Raw genomic sequence first — 20,307 nt, forward strand, 5'->3', positions numbered from 1 at the left:
CAATCAACATCGACAGCACGCCCCCTTTGATCAGACACAACGAGCAAAGAAAAGTCCTTCGCTCGTCGTGTCTGGCGCATACGCACGACGGAGCTCCCTCTGTCGTGCGCATGCACAGTGCACACCATTGACCCTCTTGCGAGCGGACAGCTGCTTGCGAGTGGGTCTGAATGAGGCCCATTGTCTTTTACAGTAGAACTAGAGGTCCCAGCAAGCCTCCCCCACATGCTGGTACTTGGAAAACCACAAGTACCAGCATGCAGGGCATTAAGGGCCCGCGGTATCTCTATTTCACCTGTAAAAAAAATACTAAAATAAAGACAGCACTCACACACCGTGAAAGTATAAGTTTATTACACATATACACACACATGCTTACCTATCATCCCTGTAGTCATTCACATCCTCTTCTCCATTTAGCATCCATGATACTTGTAAAAAAAATCTATACTCACCTACCCCTTGGTCCGGTCCCTGTAGGCATCCACGTTTTCATAAAAAAACGAACCGGCAAGCCAGACCCACGGACGTGTCCCGTCCTCTAAGACTAAGAGGGCTCAGCCACTGCATTTCTCTTAGAAATGCCTGGGCTGAGCATTCATTGGCTGAGAGAAGAGATCATCTCTCAGCCAATGAATAGTTCCTACCATTAACTTCAATGGTAAGAACCGCTAGGTAAACTTTAGTAAACCAACTCGCTGAGCCCAGTGCTGGTTGTGCAAACTACAGGGGACCCCTACATCTTTTGTCCCCTGTATTTTAACAACAAGGACTGCCTCTTAAAAGTCCAGGGCTGTTTGTGATTTTAGAGGGAGACCCCACACAGTGGCAGACTGGGCCGGGGGGCAGGGTGCCATGTGCCCCCGTACCGCACCATCACCTAGTGTCACGGGCTGCCTCCTATCCAGCAAGAGCCCTTGTGGTCCAGTCAGTGGCGTAACTATGGAGGGTGCAGGGGGTGTGGCTGCTATGGGGCCCTGCATCTTAAGGGGCCCGCCGTGCCAGCGAACGCACCCACTGCACCGTCCATTTGCCAGGCACCCGCTGAGAGTGTGTTACCAGCGGGTGCCCAGCTCCTTTTCTCCTCTCTCCCCCCGGCAGCAGCCAGAGGATGTAGCTCACTCCCGAGCTCCGGCTTCCAGGTCCCGCAGTGCACTATGGGAGTGACTTCATGATGTCACTCCCATAGTTCCGGGGACGGAAAGCAGCAGGCACTGGAGCAGGGTTTAAGGTAAGTATTGGGGTCTTTTTTTGTATGCATGTGTGTAAGCGGGGGAGGTCTTACTACTTGGGGCACTACAGGGGGCATTACATGGGCCTTACTACTGGGGGCATCATCTGGGGGCACTACAGGGACCTTGCTATTGGGGGTGCTACACGGGCCTTACTATTGAAAGCACTACAACTGGGGGCACTACAGGGGCCTTTACTACTGGGGGCCCTTCAAGGGGCATTACTACTGGGGCACTGCAGGCAGTATTACTACTGGGGGCACTACAAGGGCATTACAAATGGGGGCACTGCAGGGAGCATTACTACTGGGGGCACTACAAGGGGATTAGAAATGGGGGCACTACAGGGGCCTTACCACTGGCAGCACTATTGGGAGCACTACAACTGGGGGCACTACAATGGCCCTTACTACTGGGGGCACTTCAAGGGGCTTTACTACTGGGGCACTGCAGGGAGCATTACTACTGGGGCCACTACAAGGGCATTACAACTGGGGGCACAACAGGGGCCCTTACTGCTGGGGGCACTGCAGGGGACATTACTACAGGGGGCACTACTACAGTGTGCATTACTTTTAGGGGCATTATTACCAGGGGGCATTGTTACCAGGGGCATTACTACAGCGGGCATTATTACTACTGGGGGGCACTGTGTAAGGCACCATTACAGTGGGCATTGCATAAGAGACACCATTACAGAGGGTATTTAGTGTTTTAGGGGAACTACTGTGTAAGACCTAAGTCAGGGGGAGCCCCTTAAAAATTTGGCTATGGGGCCCAAAAAGTTCTAGTTACACCCCTGGGTCTAGTGGTTGATGTGGCCTTGATCAGCCTGTCGGCACTTGAGGCCACTTGCCCACATCCTCTCACAGGTTGTGATACTGCCATGCATTGGTGGCCATATCACCACACACACTCTGGGGTCAATCCATTTCTAGTAGTTTGCAACCACTCGTGTAGGTGATTATTGAATGGCCAGAAGTTTCCACCAATCAGGTAGCTGAAAACATGCAATTACAGAGTGCGGAAACATAAGAGGAGAGAACACAGTGTCAGACAGCATCGGGCACGAAAGCAGGAGGACTGAGCAGGAGTCAGGCAGGTGAGAAGCAGCTGGGTGACTAAAAGGGAGCCAGTGGGCATGCTAGAAGCATGGACGAACAGGTGAGGAGGAACGTGAACGGACATGCAGCACAGCAATAGAACACACAAGTAATAAAGGGACACCGACATTTAGGTATTTTCCATCCCTACTTGAGTTTAGGACACTGGCCCTCAGCATTAGAGGCCCTGCCCACACTCACAGAGCAGCAATGAGTGAGGCTGGATGGGTCAGACACTGATAACAGCGGAGAGTATGAGTGACTGCCTCTCTTACCGGGTTGTGCCAGAATCATCCAAACCAAAACATTTTTAATGAGGACGTTTTTGGGTTGGCTGCACATGTGCCAAGGTACCTCTGCGATGCTACTCACAGTGAGGTCTCCTTCACAAAGTGATCAACAGTCAGGGACCGTTTGGGGGATGTTATGGGGAATGGCAGCAAAAAAATTAATCTTTGGGGCATCATAGCATGCGTCTGCGATCCCGTATGCAGATAAAGTGGTTCCGACGGCTCAGTCCAGGTGACCATTCTGCATGACGATAGGGCTTCTCAGACTGCCGATTTTATCGAATGATCTGCAACAGCTACAGCATTAGCATATTTCCGGTACATATATGAATCGGTCAGCAGTAGATCTCTGTGTACTATAAAGGTGAAGCATTATAAACAGTATTACACAATGCCAGTCTGATTATTACTTTTTAGGGGGTTACCAGCTTTTTAGTCATTATTTCTGATTTTTTTGTGTGTGAAAAAAAGCATCAATAACAGAAAAAGTCATATATAAGCCGTATCATCACCCACAATGAGCATTCCCCCTTGTCAAGTCACCCCCTAGCTGGGAGCAAAAGCAGAGTAGGTCAGTGATTTTTCTATTACACGTAAAGCAGAAAACCTTTCTACCTGTAATAGGTTCAAAAGAAACCTATGGCCATACTTGTCAGGGCTGCTTGCATGTATTTGCCCCCCAGGCTAAAAGTTGCCAGCCAGTCCACGACCCCATGTCATTTTTGAAAAAAAAGGTATAAATTTAAAAGCTTTTTAAACACAGACACATGCATGGATCACACTGATCTGTGTATGCACCAGTGCCAATCAGCTGCTCATGCTAAAATTGAAAGAATGAAGCAGGTCTATTCATTTGGGGATTTGAAGTTCATTTTTGAGTGGGATTTGGTGTTCGATTTTTACATGGGAATGCAAAATCTAACTTCAAATTACTGTTCAAAATCGAACCAAAAAGAATTTGATTTAGAAAAGGCTTCTAAAAATCGAATTTTAGTAAATGTGGGATTTGAACATTCGATTTGAGATGAGCTAAATCGAACATCAAATCGACTGCAAAATAAAACTTTGATAATATACCCCATAGACACATTTTCGGTGAAAAAAGATGCAAAAAAGACGCCTGGAGCTAGCAGAGTCTCACAGGACCTGGCACACCAAGATGGGCTTTTTGGTGCGACTGCAGCAAAGATGTGTAAGGACACATCTGTATTTCTCGTATGAGAGGCAATTAAATAGTATTTATATTATGTGAGCAAGATGAGTTTACTAATATATTACATGGGCAATATTAATATATTCTATAATTATATGGAGCAGTACACTTTTTTCAATCAGTATTAATATATCTATTGGACCTCATCTGCCTACTCTGCCGTTTGAGCTATTTCAACAGCATTTCTAAAAAACCTGCAATTGTTTGAGTGGTTTCATGTGTGGTATTGCAATCTATATCTTTATAAATCACATAGGGCCTGATTCAGAGGTGAACGCAATGCCGGTCGCTGCTGCTATCCCGTACGCAGCGGTTGTGAAGAAATATGCAAATGTTGCAGCCGCTAAGATTTGTATTGAGATTTCCAATAGTGGCATTGCAAGTCCACCGCTTGCATGCAAAAATGCACCATCAGTCACATTATCGGTTGCCCCATTGGACTTCTGAGAAACCCTGTTGTCTGTCGCTAGAAAAACATCGAAACCTTAACCACTGAGTACGATTTTGTAGTCAATGGCTTCAATACTCCCCCAAATGGTCATGACATATCTGCAGTTTAGTGGCCACTCCCCTGTTACCTAACTCAAATGGTCAGTGTCTGTCAATCACTTTGCATTCTAATACACACTACAACCATCACTGTAAGATGCACAGAGCGACTCTGACACAAAAACAGACTGAAAACTTGGTGTCACGGTGAGCAACAAGGGATTCCTCAGTTGGAGGATTGGGAGCCGGGGGGTTAGGGTGGCTAAGAAGCAACTGATGGTGTGTCAGTAATAATGTCCTCTTTATTGGTCAAACCCAGGTGTTGGCTCGACCTGACCAGATGCATGGAGACTAACCCACTTGGTGATCTTCACCAGTGACCCCTCCTACTGGGATTTGGGTTTTGCCGCACCAAGTGAGCAGGTCGTCACTCCCAGATACCCTGTTCAGGTATCTGGGAGTAACGAGGAGACCGAGAGATGACACTTAAAATAAGATGACCGAGTGCCTGCGTACACCATGTAATGTTATGGAGCGGAGATGAGTATGCAGGGTAATGAATGCAGAGAATACTGTGAGTTTGTACACTGGACTACAATAAAGAAACTTGAAATGTGAGAACACTGGAGATCCCAGTGCACTAGAGAGTATTTCTGGTGATCCAGATGCAGGACTGGTGCAGGAGAATGGCACTAGGAATCAGTACACACATGCTGTACTGAGTACACACGCTGGTTACCCAGATGCAGGGCTTGTGCAGGAGAATGACACTAGGAGTCAGTACACAGATGCTGTACTGAGTACACACACTGGTGATCCAGACAAAGGACTGGTGCAGGAGAATGACACTAGGAGTCAGTACACAGATAATGTACACAAACTGGTGATCCAGATGCAGTAATCACTGGAGAAGTCTGATGCTGATTAGTGCTGAAGTTGTTTAACTGGAGTTTAGCACTCAGACAAGGACTGAAGAAATCACTAGAGAAGTGTTAGGATCCGCGACAGTGGATCGTCTTGGTGGGAGGTCCCAGCTATAGTTGTTACTGGGACACTGCATCTTGTCCTGATCAATGTTTGGGCTGTTTCAGGCAGCCAGATTCCTGACTTGTCTGTGTACAGCTCTAATTAGCAATAAAAAGGTATCACCAAGTGTGTCCAGGAGGCGCTCCTACTAATATAAGATAGTAATTCTCAATTCAATTGTCTTTCGGTGTATCCGTCCACCAGAATTTCTTTATTCCCCCGGAAAATTACCTCGAAGAACAAATAATAAAATCATAGTGTAGTATTTAGGGTACTAGTGGATTAATTCAGATAATTGTAATATTCAATTACCCCAAGAATTGGTCTACCGATTAAAGTAGACACCATACAACATGTAATTCATAAAATACAAATAATAATGGACCCTTATTTGTATTTTATGAATTATATGTTGTATGGTGTCTTTATTAATAAAACGGTAATACACGATTGGAGCTTTTTCTTTATGCTTTGCATATCCTGTGGGATGGTTATGAAACCTTGAATTTTGGAAGTAACTACAGGAGACTGCAGTCTATGCCGTAAGGATTATTCCTGACAGTGCCTGATTGTCTACTTTAATCGGTAGACCAATTCTTGGGGTAATTGAATATTACAATTATCTGAATTCATCCACTAGTACCCTAAATACTACACTATGATTTTATTATTTGTTCTTTGAGGTAATTTTTCGGGGGAATAAAGAAATTCTGGGGGACGGATACACCGAAAGACAATTGAATTGAGAATTCCTATCTTATATTAGTAGGAGCGCCTCCTGGACACACTTGGTGATACCTTTTTATTGCATTTATTGTAAAGTGTATGGTGACACTTTTTTCATTAAGGAGTCTGAGGGGCTGCTGATTGCGCATGTGTTATTTTCTAAACTTTCCTATTAGCTCTAGTTAGCAGTCATTAGGAAAAGGCTGTCTGTAGGAAATGCCTTTGATTGGATCAGAAGTTACAGCCAGACCTTCATTCCATGCCGGTGATACTGTCTGACTACCAGTGTATGTTGCTCTGTTCACAGTTACCTGAGTTCTTGCTGGTCTACCAAGTTCTACTGTTATGGTATCCTGAACCAGTCAGTATTAAGCCCTGCTGTATTGTTACCACAGTCCTGTCTAGTCGTGTCAGTCTGCATTCAGCTATCTGATGTTTGGTTCCTGCACCTCAGCCTTCAAGGCCTCATCTAGCTGTGTCAGTTTATTCACAGCTATTCTGCCAGCAGTGTTCTCCACCTTGCTGCCTCCAGTTTGTGTTCCTGCTGCGTCTGAGTACACCTGTCTGCTATTTGGTTCCTGCTCCTCGGCCTGAAAGGCTGCATCTAACCATGTCAGTTTATTACTAGCTATTCTGCCAGCAGTATTCTCCACCTCGCTGCCTCCAGTTTGCATTCCTGCTGTGTCCGAGTGCTCCTGTCTGCCGTCTGGCTCCTGCATTATGGCCTGTTTAGCCTTGAACTATGTTATAACCATCACGGCTCAGTAGCCGCAGCACAGCTGTCTCAGTTGCACATGGCCCTTAAGGCCGCTCTGTTTGTTCCTGTCTTGTAACGGCCCTCAAGGCCGCATCGGTGGATTTCAGTCGCACTCAGCTCTCAAAGCTGCATCTTTGCCAAGTTCACATCAGCTCTAAAAGCTGCACCTTGGCCTGCTAGCCGCTCCTTGAACTGAGTCTGTATTTCTCCCAGTATTCTTGCCACATCATTGTGCCTTGTCTGTTTCTTGTTTGTCCAGTCTTGTCCGTACTCTAGTCCAGTCTGTCTTGTCTTGGCCAGTCCAGTCTTGCCTGTCTTGTCCTTGCCAGTCCAGTCTTCCTGTCTTGTCCTTGCCAGTCCAGTCTAGTCTGCCTTGTACTTGTCAGATCTTGCCTGCCTTGTCTTGTCTGGAATCCTGCATACTACTGTCCTGGTCGCTCCTGCCCTGCAGCTTATACCCTGTGTCTAGTTGTTCCTTGTCTAGTGTCCAAGCTGAACTACAGGTTCAAGACATTCCTCAGATCATAGTGACCTGCTGCTGCTTGTGTTTTCATGGAATCGGTATGAATTACTGCCAGAAGCAAATCCCGACAGCAGCTGGCTGGCATGGCTGAAAATCCCAATCGTTCCAAGGTAAGTATTAACTAACCTAACCTCTCCCCCTAACCCTCCTTAGGGGTGCCTAACCCTAACCTTCCCCCAGTGCCTAACCCTAATCCCCCCTCTAAGTGCCTAAACCAAACCCCTGCTTCCCCACCGCCTACACCTAAGTCCCCCGGGGGGTGCCTAACCCTGACCCTCCCTTCCCCTAGCCTAACCCTAACCTCCCGGGAGGGTGCCTAACTCTAAGTCCCCCCGGGGGCCCTGAACCTAACCCTCCCCCCTGCAGCTGTCCACAGCGGTGCCCGGCATCACTCCGATCGGGATGACGGGCGCCAGTTTCCTGGCATCGGTAAGATGGCAGGCGTCTAGATTTAGATGCCTGTCATTTAACCCTCGCTGGGATTAAGCAGTCAGGAAGCCGGCTGTCGGGATTACATCCGCCGGCTTCCCGACTGCATACCATTCTCACTGTGTTGTCCCATCTTTCTGCAGCCTCACTCCAGCTAGCTCTAGTTGTGGAAGGTCTACCTAGTCTTGTCCATTGTCAGCAGTCCTGCAGTCTCATCTCCATGTGAGAACTGTAACAAGAAATCAGACGCTGATTAGTGCTGAAGTTGTTTAACTGGAGTTCAGCACACAAACAAGGAATGAAGAAATCACTCAAGGAGTCAGATGCTGATTAGCACTGGAAGGAGTTACTGGAAATAAATAGTGTAAAGCCAGGAATGAATCCAGACATTAGGATATAACACTGGTAGGAAAGAACATGGAATCTGGAAAGCTGCAACAGCTAGTAATCACTGGAAGCAGCAAAGTTGTACAGCACCTTCCTGTTCCTGGATAATGTCAGCTGAGAGCAACCAATTCTACCATTTGGTGGAGGGCTGATCTAGTAATGGCTGCGTCCATTATGGTAACTGGAGGAACTGAATCACGGAGCAACACAATGATGTCCTAGCAGACCCCAGGCATAATCCTCAGCACATCACCTGCCGCAGCACCTGGAGTCTGACCACTTGAGAGGTATGGGGAAGCCGGTGCTGAGGTAAGTAACAGCCGATCCCAGGCTGCATCCTGACACATGGCCCACTTACTGCAGAAATCGACACTGTGTACACCCCTGAATAAGGTCCATAGTTTGAATGCTTGCCAGGTGATAAAAGCTGAATGACTGTTTCAAATAATGAAGTTTCTGTATTTAGGATTGGGATCCTGTCCACCGGCAATTTGACTACATCCTCTTGAGGGGATGTGTTGAAATACCGATGCCGAAAGCCTGATCACTGCAAATCCTGACTAGGGCAGGTAAGTACCCTAACCCTCCTCTCTCTCACCCTAACCCTAACCGTCCCTTAGTGGTGCCTAACTTTAACCTCCCTGGGAGTTGCCTAACCCAGAAAAGTTATTTGCTTACATTTATTGCTATTCTATGCAAAGTATTGCAACTAAATAAACTAATCTTAGTGAATCTGGTATTTTTCCTGTGTCAGTACCTGTGTCTCTACCTGAAGAGATCAGAGTGGATATCTCTGGAAAAACTTTCAACTCGGTGAGTGTGTAACAGGGAGGGTTATGGTTTAGGGTCAGGCACTAGGGGGAGGGTTAGGGTTAGGCACTAAGGAGGAGGGCTAGGTTTAGGGTGCGGGGAAGGAGAGGTTAGGTTTAGGCACTGGGGAGGGAGGGGTATGGAGAGGGGGAAAGTTAGGATACTGACTGACATGTATTGGTATCCATACCCTATCAGGATGCTGGCGTTGGGATTCTGACTGCTGGGATTCCGAGCGCCAGCATCCCGTACCCAACACTTGATGTCTAGAGATGTGTAGATCAGTTTTCTTGAAATATGAACATACCTGAACACATATATGAACACATATGTACAAATGACATGATTTAACTGTTTTCATAAATTTTAAAAAATCCAAAACCAAAACGGAATGCAAACCAAAACACTTGAAAGTGGTTTTGCCAAAACCATAACATTTGAGGATGGTTTTGCCAAAACTAAAACATGGGAGTCTGTACACATCTCTAGCACTGATGAGCAGCAATGCAGAGCCAAGCACCACAGAAATCAAGTTACAGATAAATAATAAAGTTGGTATAGTGAAGGATGGATGGCATAACTGACACATGGGGCATATTCAGTTGTGTGCGAGAATATAAAAAAAAAAAAGGTTTTTTCTGCAGGTGCGGGATTTTTGCTATTCAATTAGGTGCATGTTTTTTTTTGTAGAGCTGGGAGGTTTCTCTCCTCGCACCTGTGTGATTTTTCCTAAAATCGTTAAATTTTGGAAAAATCAGTTGTATTTGCTCTAGGACCCCGATGGCACCCCCCATTAGGACTAATTAAGTAATTGGAAGTTTCCAATTAGCTTAATTAGTCAGTAATGACCCACCTTCCAAAGTGCTGTCTTCTTCATCCAGCGTTGGAACCTGAACTCCAGCAGCAGCGGTGAGTATGTCAATGTGTGTGAGTGTGTATGAGTGCGTATGAGTGATTGTGTGTGTGCATGAGAGTGTGTGTGTGTGACCCATGGTGTTTGTGTTTCCCCTCCAATGTATGTGTGGTCCCCCGGAATGGATGCTGCGAGAACTACATCTCTACATCTAGCAGCCCTTGCCCCTCCCACCAGCCCCTGGAGACTCCCAGCAGCCCCTGAGACTCCCAGCAGCCACCTCTCCAGTAAGAAGATAGAGGGGAGGTCACCGGGAGCTGCAGAGACCACTGGAGACCCTTGGGTAGGTAAGTGAAGCATTATTTTTTTTTACACGGTGCCGGGTATTCAGAGCTGAAAACCCTGCGACCACTTTTTTTTAATTGGATACCACGAATATCGGGATCACGCATACCTGCGGTAAGTGAAGCATTATTTTTTTTTACACGGTGCAGGGTTTTCAGAGCTGAAAACCCTGCAACCACTTTTTTTTAATTGGATACCACGAATATCGGGATCACGCATACCTGCGGTAAGTGAATCATTATTTTTTTTTTTACACGGCGCAGGGTTTTCAGACCCTGATTCAGAGCCGGATGCTCTGGCAGAGCGCTCGCTCTAAGTCAGGACCGTCCCCCTGAATTTAAGAGCGGCCCCCTGGCCGCTCGCATAGCTGTGGGTAACCACCCACAGCTATAGCGAGCGGCCAAAATGATGGTCGCGATGGTCAAGACCATCGCGGCCATCGGGCTTGTGATGAGACCCTTGCTGTAGGGTCTCGTTTCCGCAAGCCCTGGAGTGCTTTTGGTTCTATCAGAGCCAAAAGCACTCATGTCAGTGGGGCCGGCCCCAGATGGTAGGCATTCCCATGGGAACGCCTCCGTCTGGGCAGCCACGCCCCGGCATGCCCACCAAAGGGGGAGTGCTGTCACTCACCATCGACAGCACGCCCCCTTTGGTGCAAGACCCATAATGACGGCTTGGCCATCGTTATTCGGGTCTCGTGCATGCGCATGATGGAGACGGCTCCATCGTGCGCATGCGCACTTGGCCAACATCGACCCGCTTGCGAGCGCTCAGCGCTCGTGAGCGGGTCTGAATTAAGCCCTCAGAGCTGAAAACCCTGCGACCACTTTTTTTAATTGGATACCACAGATATCGGGAGCACGCATACCTGCACTATTCCAAAATTGGGCGCAAGGAATTTCACCTTGTTAAACCTGACACCCAATTGAACATGCCCCATAGGGCATAACTGTGTATCTTGGTAAAACCATGTTGTACTGCTGGTGGGGCAGAGAGATTTAGATTTGGTAGGGGTGTGCCAAACAGAAATCTAAATTGCAGTGTAAAATAATGCTGTCCAGCATTTGTGGACTACATGCAAAAGCAGCCAGTATTTACCCTGTATGCAAAAAAAATTGCACCCTTTGCATTGCAACATGGTTTTTTCCATGACAGTTAGAAGCTAATTGGTTGGTACTCCACTTTATCTCTCTCCAAGGGTTGATACATCTCTCTCTGTGTGTGTTCACGTAAATGTAATTCAAGAAGACCTGGACACATAAACAGCATGCCAGTCATGAGACCTACTACTTATGTGTGATGGAAGGATGATTTACAAATTGCATTGCAATGATGGTGAAGTTAGTTGGCAGCAATAACTACAGTAGGTGCCTCTGATTGTCTGATTGTGGATTGAAGGCCTGATTCAGACCCACTCGCAAGCACATTGCGCTCGCAAGCGGATTGATGATTGCCCAGTGCGCACGCCCTTGCGTCCCTATGGGAGCCGCGGCCGCCTGTGTTCCGGACACGGCATGGGGGAAGGAAGCGGAGGACCAGAATCAGAGGCTGACAGCAGCATGTGTCGGGTCATGTTTTTGAAAAATGAGAGTTAGTAGCACCATTAAATATTAGTAACGAGTAATAATAAGAACATCACTCCTTAATATATTATGAAATCCCAGCAGTCACATTACGTTATTGATATTTCCATATGTACTTTGCCAGATAAGAAAATTTCCATTTATTTTAATGGGGGAAATAACAGATGTTTGTATTTCATTCCATTTGAATTGGTACTTTGTATTTTCGTTTACATTTTAGTTATATATAGTTGTCTTTTACAAAGAACAAGCCACTTTCACGTATATGACACTCAATTACAGCTTCAGCATTTACTTCTAATGGTGTAATGTTACCTCTCTCTCTCTCTCTCTCTATATATATATATATATGTACTGTATATATATTCTATTACACAGCCTTTACAATTGCTAGATAATCTAACTACTGCACCCAACATTTCTTGATGCTTGGTGTTTCTCTTACACAACCTTTAAAATTGCTAGGTAATCTAACTGTAGAGTATTTCATATAGTTTTAAAATCTGTACCAAGGCAGGAAATTACTCTATATCTGTGTTTGTGGGTTGTCCTTTCACCATTTGTTTATTTGCTTGCTGACTCTTTGCTGTTTGGGAGGGGTAGAATCAATGTGGACACCTGGTTTCAGCCATACCTATTACTTACATCTTAGGCTGCTAAGCCATGGCTGCGTTTGCAAAAGTGCTTATATTTGAAGTATAACTAGAATTTTTAAATTGAAGCCGGAGTTATTCAGGAGTTAAACAGGCGGAGAAAAGAAGGAGAAACTAACAAATCAACTACTCCTGCTATTAAGGACTGTTTTTAACTACCACCACACTTCCAACATACCTATGGATTGTGCCTGTACCTGGATCCCCAATGCTGTTCACATCCCTCCTGACCTCCTCATGCAATCTGCTTATCCACTACAAACTATGCATACCAAACGATGCAGCAAGTTGACCCCTCTAATGGACCCTGGTTGTGGCCCTTAAATCTTGAGGCTTGGTGAAATTTGGATCAACTCATTGTCCTTTCCTCTTAAGTTTAAACTAACCTTTCCATAAATGTTATATTACTGTCACCCTGTATCCAGCCCATCTGTGTCACCCCTGTCTGTCTGCCCCCTCCCCTTAGAATGTAAGCTCTCACGAGCAGGGCCCTCTTCCCTCATGTTCTTCTCCTTCACTTGATTATACTTTAATATACAACAGTACCCCACCCTTGGTTGCTGACACCATGCTGCTTATCTAAGTGTTATGCCGCAATATATTAATCATGTATCTGTCCTGCATTGTATGTACTGTTAATAACAGTTTTCTTGTGTGCTCATTTGTTTATGTACATTGTAAGGTGCTGCGGAAACCTTGTGGTGCCATATAAATAAAGTATAATAATAATAATAATAATAATAATAATAATATATATATTGACTGTTTTTCTTTGCAGTTCATTGCATTGCATCATTTGTCAGTGCCAACAAATAGCTAAGGAGGAACGGAAATGAAGATATAGACTAGAGTGCGTATAACATCCTGCTGAAAATAATAGAAAATAATAAAATATAGGAACATTTTTCCTCCCATGAGATCTGAGTGATGTGTATATATAGTGTAAATCAAGAGTACAAGTGGATGCTCTAACAGTGCCTGTGATTATGCTAATTGTAAGTATACAGTAGTTATATATTTTAGAATATATAGATAACTAGTAAGCCCCAACATTTCAGATATTAGCTATAGAGATAAAATACATTGCTCAGGGTTAAGCTGACATTACATTTCCCACCTCTGGTAAAAAAAATAAGAAAAGAAAATTTAACTTCCTCATGGCCCTACATTCAACTGAAGCTCCTTCTACGTCTGTAGGACAGTGCCCTGATGGAATGTCATATAGGTCAATGTCATCTGAGTTACTGTGACATCAGAAATATCAGAAATAAAGCAGCTGCAGAGTCTAAGTAGATGCAAGTAACACTTTTACTTTCCCCATGGAACTATGGGCCTTATTCACCTCGTTATCGCACAGGAGGTCTGCTGCAAAAATATGCTAATGAATGCAATTGCAATGCCATCACACAGCCAGCATAGAGACGCCCACTACTGCTATCTCACATCCGTAATACCTTGCAGTTCTGTGTATACATTGGTAACATCGAGTAACATCGGCCACTCACGCCGAATTACAGCAGGTCTGACCTGTCGCAGAAACCACAAGTCTTGTTGAACATAGTGAGTACTCAAGCTGAGTATGCCGTCTCAGTGGCAAATTTATGTATGCCCATGCAATGGCATTCCAAAGGACAGGCACGCTTGCGTTTCTCCAACCACTCCCCCGACACCACCCCCAAATGCTCACAGCCTGTTACTCACAATGGCTTTACTTCTGCTTGAGTGATCGCAAAGCAATTGCAAAGCTAACCCACGCTTGCACAGTGTGGTGCATATGCATGCACTGTATGTACCAAAGACCGCTCTGCATTATCTCTTGCAGTTGCGATCCATGCTGAATCAGGCCCTATGATTGCATGCAGCTCTAGTCAAAAAGGGAAATCGGGATATATGTCATCCTAAAGCCATGTGCACTGTCGGCACAGCTTAGCAGCTCCTGCACACTAAGGGGTCTGTTTATCAAGCAGTGAAAAGTGTGGAGAAGTGAACCGGTGGGGAAGATGCCCATAGCAACCAATTAGCTTTCAAGTAGCATTTATCAAGTACAGTCTATAAAATAATAGGTAGGATCTGATTGGCTGCTATGGGCAATTTCTCCACTGGTCCACTTCTCCACACTTTTCACTGCTTGATAAACAGACCCCTAAATACCCCCATACTGTTCTGGACTTACCGGCTATATCCAGCAATTACACAGGACTTTAGATCAGCTCCTCTGTGGATACAATCAAGCTTCCCACTGTGCCGGGTTGAGCTTAGGAGCCTGCCATCTGTGGATCTGGTCCTTATGTTATAGATACAGCCGCATCCGGATCAGTGTAAGGACGAGTCACGGTCTTACTAGACCAGCAGGTAAAATCCCACACTGCTCCCTACAGACAACATATTGGATAATGGTCCTCATTCAGCAGGTCCACACAGGCAAGCACATTTGTGGTCTATGCATGTGTATGCACCGCAGCGGATATGCAGTGGCACGGAGATATGATTGACAGCAACTGCCGTTTGGGGTGTAAAGGGGGGGTTGGTAGAAGGAACAAAAGCGTGCCTGTACATTTGAATGCCGTTACAGGGGCATGCATAATTAAGTCCGAGCGACAGCATACACAGCCAGAGCTCTACATGGTGACAGGAAGCTTCTCAGGTTGTGAGTCATGTCAAGCTCATCCACAACTTTGCATAAGGGTCCAAAGTTACTCGATGTTACCGATGTTTTCGCTGACTTGCAGATGTATGTAATGGAAAGTGGCCAGCTTAATAAGCTGGTGGGCAATCGCATTCATTTGCTTGTATTTGCAACGTGCAGGTGCATGCAATTGCAGACTTGCGATCCAATCTGAATGACGCCCTATATCCCAAATGACTACATTTGCTGCTATTTCTTTATTTGTTTACCCATGGGACTTACAATTACCCTAAGTTTTAACTAGCTTTAGTTTGGACGTTCAGCCTGGTGCTGTCTGACAAATATACAGCCAATAATAGATACTTTTTTTTGTTATATTATGTTTGTTGTATATTAAATATTTTATAAATTGTAACTGATTTGAGTGAATTTAATCATTACTTTTAGATTCTGCAGTTGATATTGTGTTTCAGTTTATTAGTGAGAGTGACTGGCTCACACAGCTGCATGGAGTATGAAAGTCTTTAACTCTTTAGCGCACGGGCCTTTTATACTGCGCTACTGTGACATTACTGGACCTGACTCTGGGCAATGCATAGACTGATCCACACAGTAAGTTTCTACACAGCAAGTTTCTAAAGCTGCCACTCAAACTCTGCCTGCTGCAGACGACTATTGTGGACAAATTTAACTAAGCATAAATTTATACTGCTTTTATACCTAAATTCCAGGTCTAACCCGGAGGCTGGAATTTAGCTAGTGCCGACCAAGATATTCCCGAGTCAGTGCCGTTCACACCGGAGCTGGGTCTGCAGTGACCTGGCTCTTCCAGCGTGGAAGTGGATGCTTGGTGATGATGTCAGCTCCAAGCTCCACTGAAGCTGGCCAATTGGCATATGGCACGCTCCAGGTTATCATGACCCGGAATGCACCGTTTACACTGCAGGGTTACACGGGTATTCCCGTGTTAAACCCTGCAAGTTACCTGGGTTGGATAGCCGGGTCAATTGACCCGGGAATCCAACCCTGTACCCTTTTACACCAAGGACCTACCTGGGTTAACTCTGCAATAACCCGGGTTTTAGCTCTGGTGTAAAAGGGGTATCACATTGTTTATGTATAAAATTCAGCATAATAATTAATGGTTTTTGAAATATATTAATTTCAAATAGTGGCTTTATTTATCCTTTAAATTATGGTATGCCTGTGTCTTGTAGCCTAATCATAGAACACAAACACAAGAAACTGAGATCATTGCTAAAGTGGAAGTTGAAATAGCTGGACCTCTCTTTAATACCATGCCAGGCTTTCACTGACATGGGTCGGTATCCAATTAGCCGCAGTAAATGACTGTGGCTAATTACCTCAGCCTGGGCTATCCAATTAGCCCCGATGCCACCACTTATCAGGGATCAGGGATTTTGTTTTGCCTGCCCCAGGCAAACAGTGCTGGGCTCACTGATTAGCATAGTCGTGTCTGTGGAGGTAAAATGGGAGGGTAGAAGATGGATCATATCAATTTGGAGCCTTACTGTAGGGCAGAGACAGAAACTACCACTTATAAAATTGCTGACGAATCCCCCTTTCAAGCCTGGCACTGAGCCAAACCCAATTGCCCAAATGGTTTATGTGATTTTATTTTGTTTTGAAATATGTCTAATTCTTGTTTTTTTCTTTTTTCTCCATCCCAGCATCTTTCTGAGATATGATAGTAATACATTTACCTTTATAACTTTTTACGTATTAGACAATATCTTTATATTTTTATATATTGGATATATTTTATTATATATTCTATTGCATACTTTATGTATTTTTGTCTGAGGATAATATATGTTTTAATATATGTTTTGATTTAGAAACTATTCACACATTTTTGAATACTTTATATTAACACGGCGTGTATATGTAGAAATATGCATTTTTAAAAAATAAATCTTTTAGAAAACCTTGTATCAGTATGTTGCTATGTGATTTAATTAGGATTAGCTGGCTGGGTTTTAGGTATGAATGTAATTGTAGAATAAGGATCACATGGTTCCGGCCAGCCAGCAATATATTCTGAGCTCCCGGAAACACGTTGAAGCTGTCACTTTCATTAAAAAGAGGAAAGGACTGTATACTATCCGTGAAGCTGCTTTTGGACTTTCCGTTTATACTGCTGACATCGCTGCTGCCTCTGGAAGTTTTGCAATACAGAGAGACATTGGTTTTATTTCAAGCTCTGCTTACTTTACATGTTCCTGTGTCCACTTCTATTTGCCACTATATGGAGTTTTATTTGTGTGTTCCTGGAAATTGTTTTTTTTTACCTTTATTGGACATCCACATATATATGTTTGGTGCACTTCCCTGAACTACGGATAAAGAAACCATTACGAGCAATCAGGACAGAACTCAAATGTAAGTGTCTTTCCCTTGTGTTTATTGATCCTGTTTGGGGCTGAACAAGAGAGAACAAAGAAAAAAACAAAGATACCTTTATGTATACTCAAGATAGAAGTTTAATGTAAGTGTTGGTCACTTGTGTCCCGGAGTGAGAATTACAAACAAGCAAAAGAAGATTTTGGGACATCTTAAATATACTGAGTGCCTAGCGTTGGTTTACTTTCTTTATTTTTGGTGCAGATCCAATTGCTTAGCAGTCCATTTGGGGAATTTAGTAGACAACGATATGACCTGAGGTCCCAAAGTCTCTGGACCCCATAGCAATGCACCCCATGAACCCACATTAGTCACACCCATGGTACTGTAGGAACCAACATTAATTCCTGGAGCCTGATTAACAGGTGGACGTTGTTGCATCTATTCTAGTATCTGTAGCTGGAGTCGCAACTGCGATAATATGCAAATGCTAGTTTCAGCCTTACCCTAGTGCAGTAAGCTACATATGAATGAGAAGAGCAGAGATGCCCACTTTCAGTGTCTCTGCGCGCTGTAACACCGCCGGAGTTGTGTCAATAAAAATGCAAGATATCAAGCAATAAAATGCAGATAAAAAACTCAAAAAACTACCATTTGCATATATATACAACAATACATATGGATCGTTGTATGTATTCAAAAGTATTCTATAGGACTGTGATGTCCCCATATGCAACAAGTTAGAACTCCCTGGAGAGGGATCGAAAGGATACACAGCATTAGGACTCTATGGTCATAAACTGGAAATATTTTAATCGTTGGGACAGCTATATCAGAAGAGCTGTATCGGTAGGTAAGTATTCATGCATACCAGTATTAAAAAATGGTCTGAATAGGGGCAGATACATCCTGTCCAAAACCTCTGGGTATCACTAATACCCCTTTTACACCGACCTAAAAATCCCGGGTTGATCAGGGAATTTTGTCAGTGTAAATGGACCTCCACGGGTCCAGGGACCCGTTGTTCCAACTCAGGTATTTTGCAGGGTTGGTCACGGGTCATTTTTGTGCTACCCTGCAGTGTAAATGGCACGATCCAGGTCACGAAGAACTGGATCATGCCGCCTGCCACCTGATTGACTTGCTTCAGTGGCACTTGGAGATGACATAATCTCCAAGCGTCCACTGCAATGCCGGAATGGTCGGGTCACTTAGGCCAGGTTCCGATGTGAACTCATTGCATCTGTTTCTGAATTGGGCCCTTGGTTTACATTTGGATTTGGTTTTGGATTTCTTTAAAATTGATAAAAACAGCTAAAATTATGTAATTTGGACCTGTTTACATGTAATCTAAAACAGAGAATCAGTTTATAAATCTGAATTTCAGTACTTACATCTTACCTGAGCTGGGACTCAGTTCTACTGGGAACCCCAAAAGTTGACTGAGCAGGGACTCTATTTGATTCGGAACCCCTAAATTCGGGTGTGTTCGTTTTATCCAGAAAACCAAACCTCACATCCAATGTGAGTCCAATGCTATATAAGCCCAAAGGGTTTGTTTTATTTAAAATCAGACATATATATATATATTACACACTTGACTAACAATGCTGTAATTCAAGGTACATGTTACAGATGTCATTGGCTGATGTCCCTTATTAGCATGCATCAAAACTACATACTACACATAGTGAATTAAAGTGTATGGGACTCAACAATCTACAATACTGTATGTACTGCTACCTCATACATCCAGAACTTTACACAAGGGTCTATTTAAGTGAAAACAACTTACTTATGTTGTTTATTTTCCTAATTCCTTTGTAACCTCAATGTTTGGTAGCACTAGAATAACTTTACGGAGGTTTTTTTTTTTTATGTTACCCAAGAGGAATCAATTCCCAACAGAGCATTAGAATCTGATGCTTTTACAAGTCTGCTTAAATATGTGTCTAAAATATAATCTAGACATGGAAACTGCTCTGCTACAATGAATGGCTTCTGGACTCTCTTCTGAGCCTGTCTGAGCTAAATGGTAAGACAAGCTGATAAAGCTTTCAAGCGGCTAAGCATCCATTCAGAATGAGCTGAGCCCACATTTTCCCATTTTGGATTTGTTAAGCTGAAATCATCAGACCATTAAAATGAATTGCAAAACTCTTAGCATTTCATGCAAGGTTGACTTCTAAGTGTCACTACCATACGGCTGGACTATGAGATTGATAAGTAAAATATAAGGGCAGATGTATCAGCATAATCTGTAATTACACTATCAAAAGGCACTACATAAGGGGTTTACCAGAGTTTCTTTAAAAATATCACCAGGGGTGAGTGATTACCGTTGATGTTTGTTTTTGTTATTTTAAAGGGCATAAACTTGCCTATGAAAAACAGGAATGTAATCCTGACTTACATTCCTGTTTTTCATAGGCAAGTTTATGCCCTTTAACATACCAATTTGGTAAGGAGAACGAAGCTGGGACCCAGTTCTACTCGGAACCCCAAAGTGATCTAAGCCGGAACTCTATTCAACTCAGAACCCCAAAGTTTGGGTGTGTTCAGTTTTCAGCAAAACCAAACCGCTCATCTCTAGTTTGTATACATGTGCAATGGTGCATACACACGATCAGATCTGTCAGGCGAACGACGGACGATGAAATACGAACGATAAACGACAAACGATTTTACCAACGATTTCATGAACTACGAACTACGAACGATTTTTGACAGTATTAAAATGAATGAAAATCGACCAAATCTGACTGCAAACACATCAGATGTCAGATATCGTTATCCTACAAACGGGAACGCGTATCGTTCATTGTTGCAGGGACACATGTCAGATTTTCTTTCAGATATGAACGATTGAACGATTTTTAAAATCGTTATTGTACAAAT

This window comes from Taudactylus pleione, unplaced genomic scaffold (assembly GCF_031769625.1).
Source record: "Taudactylus pleione unplaced genomic scaffold, aTauple2 ptg000342l, whole genome shotgun sequence".
NCBI lineage: Eukaryota > Metazoa > Chordata > Amphibia > Anura > Myobatrachidae > Taudactylus > Taudactylus pleione.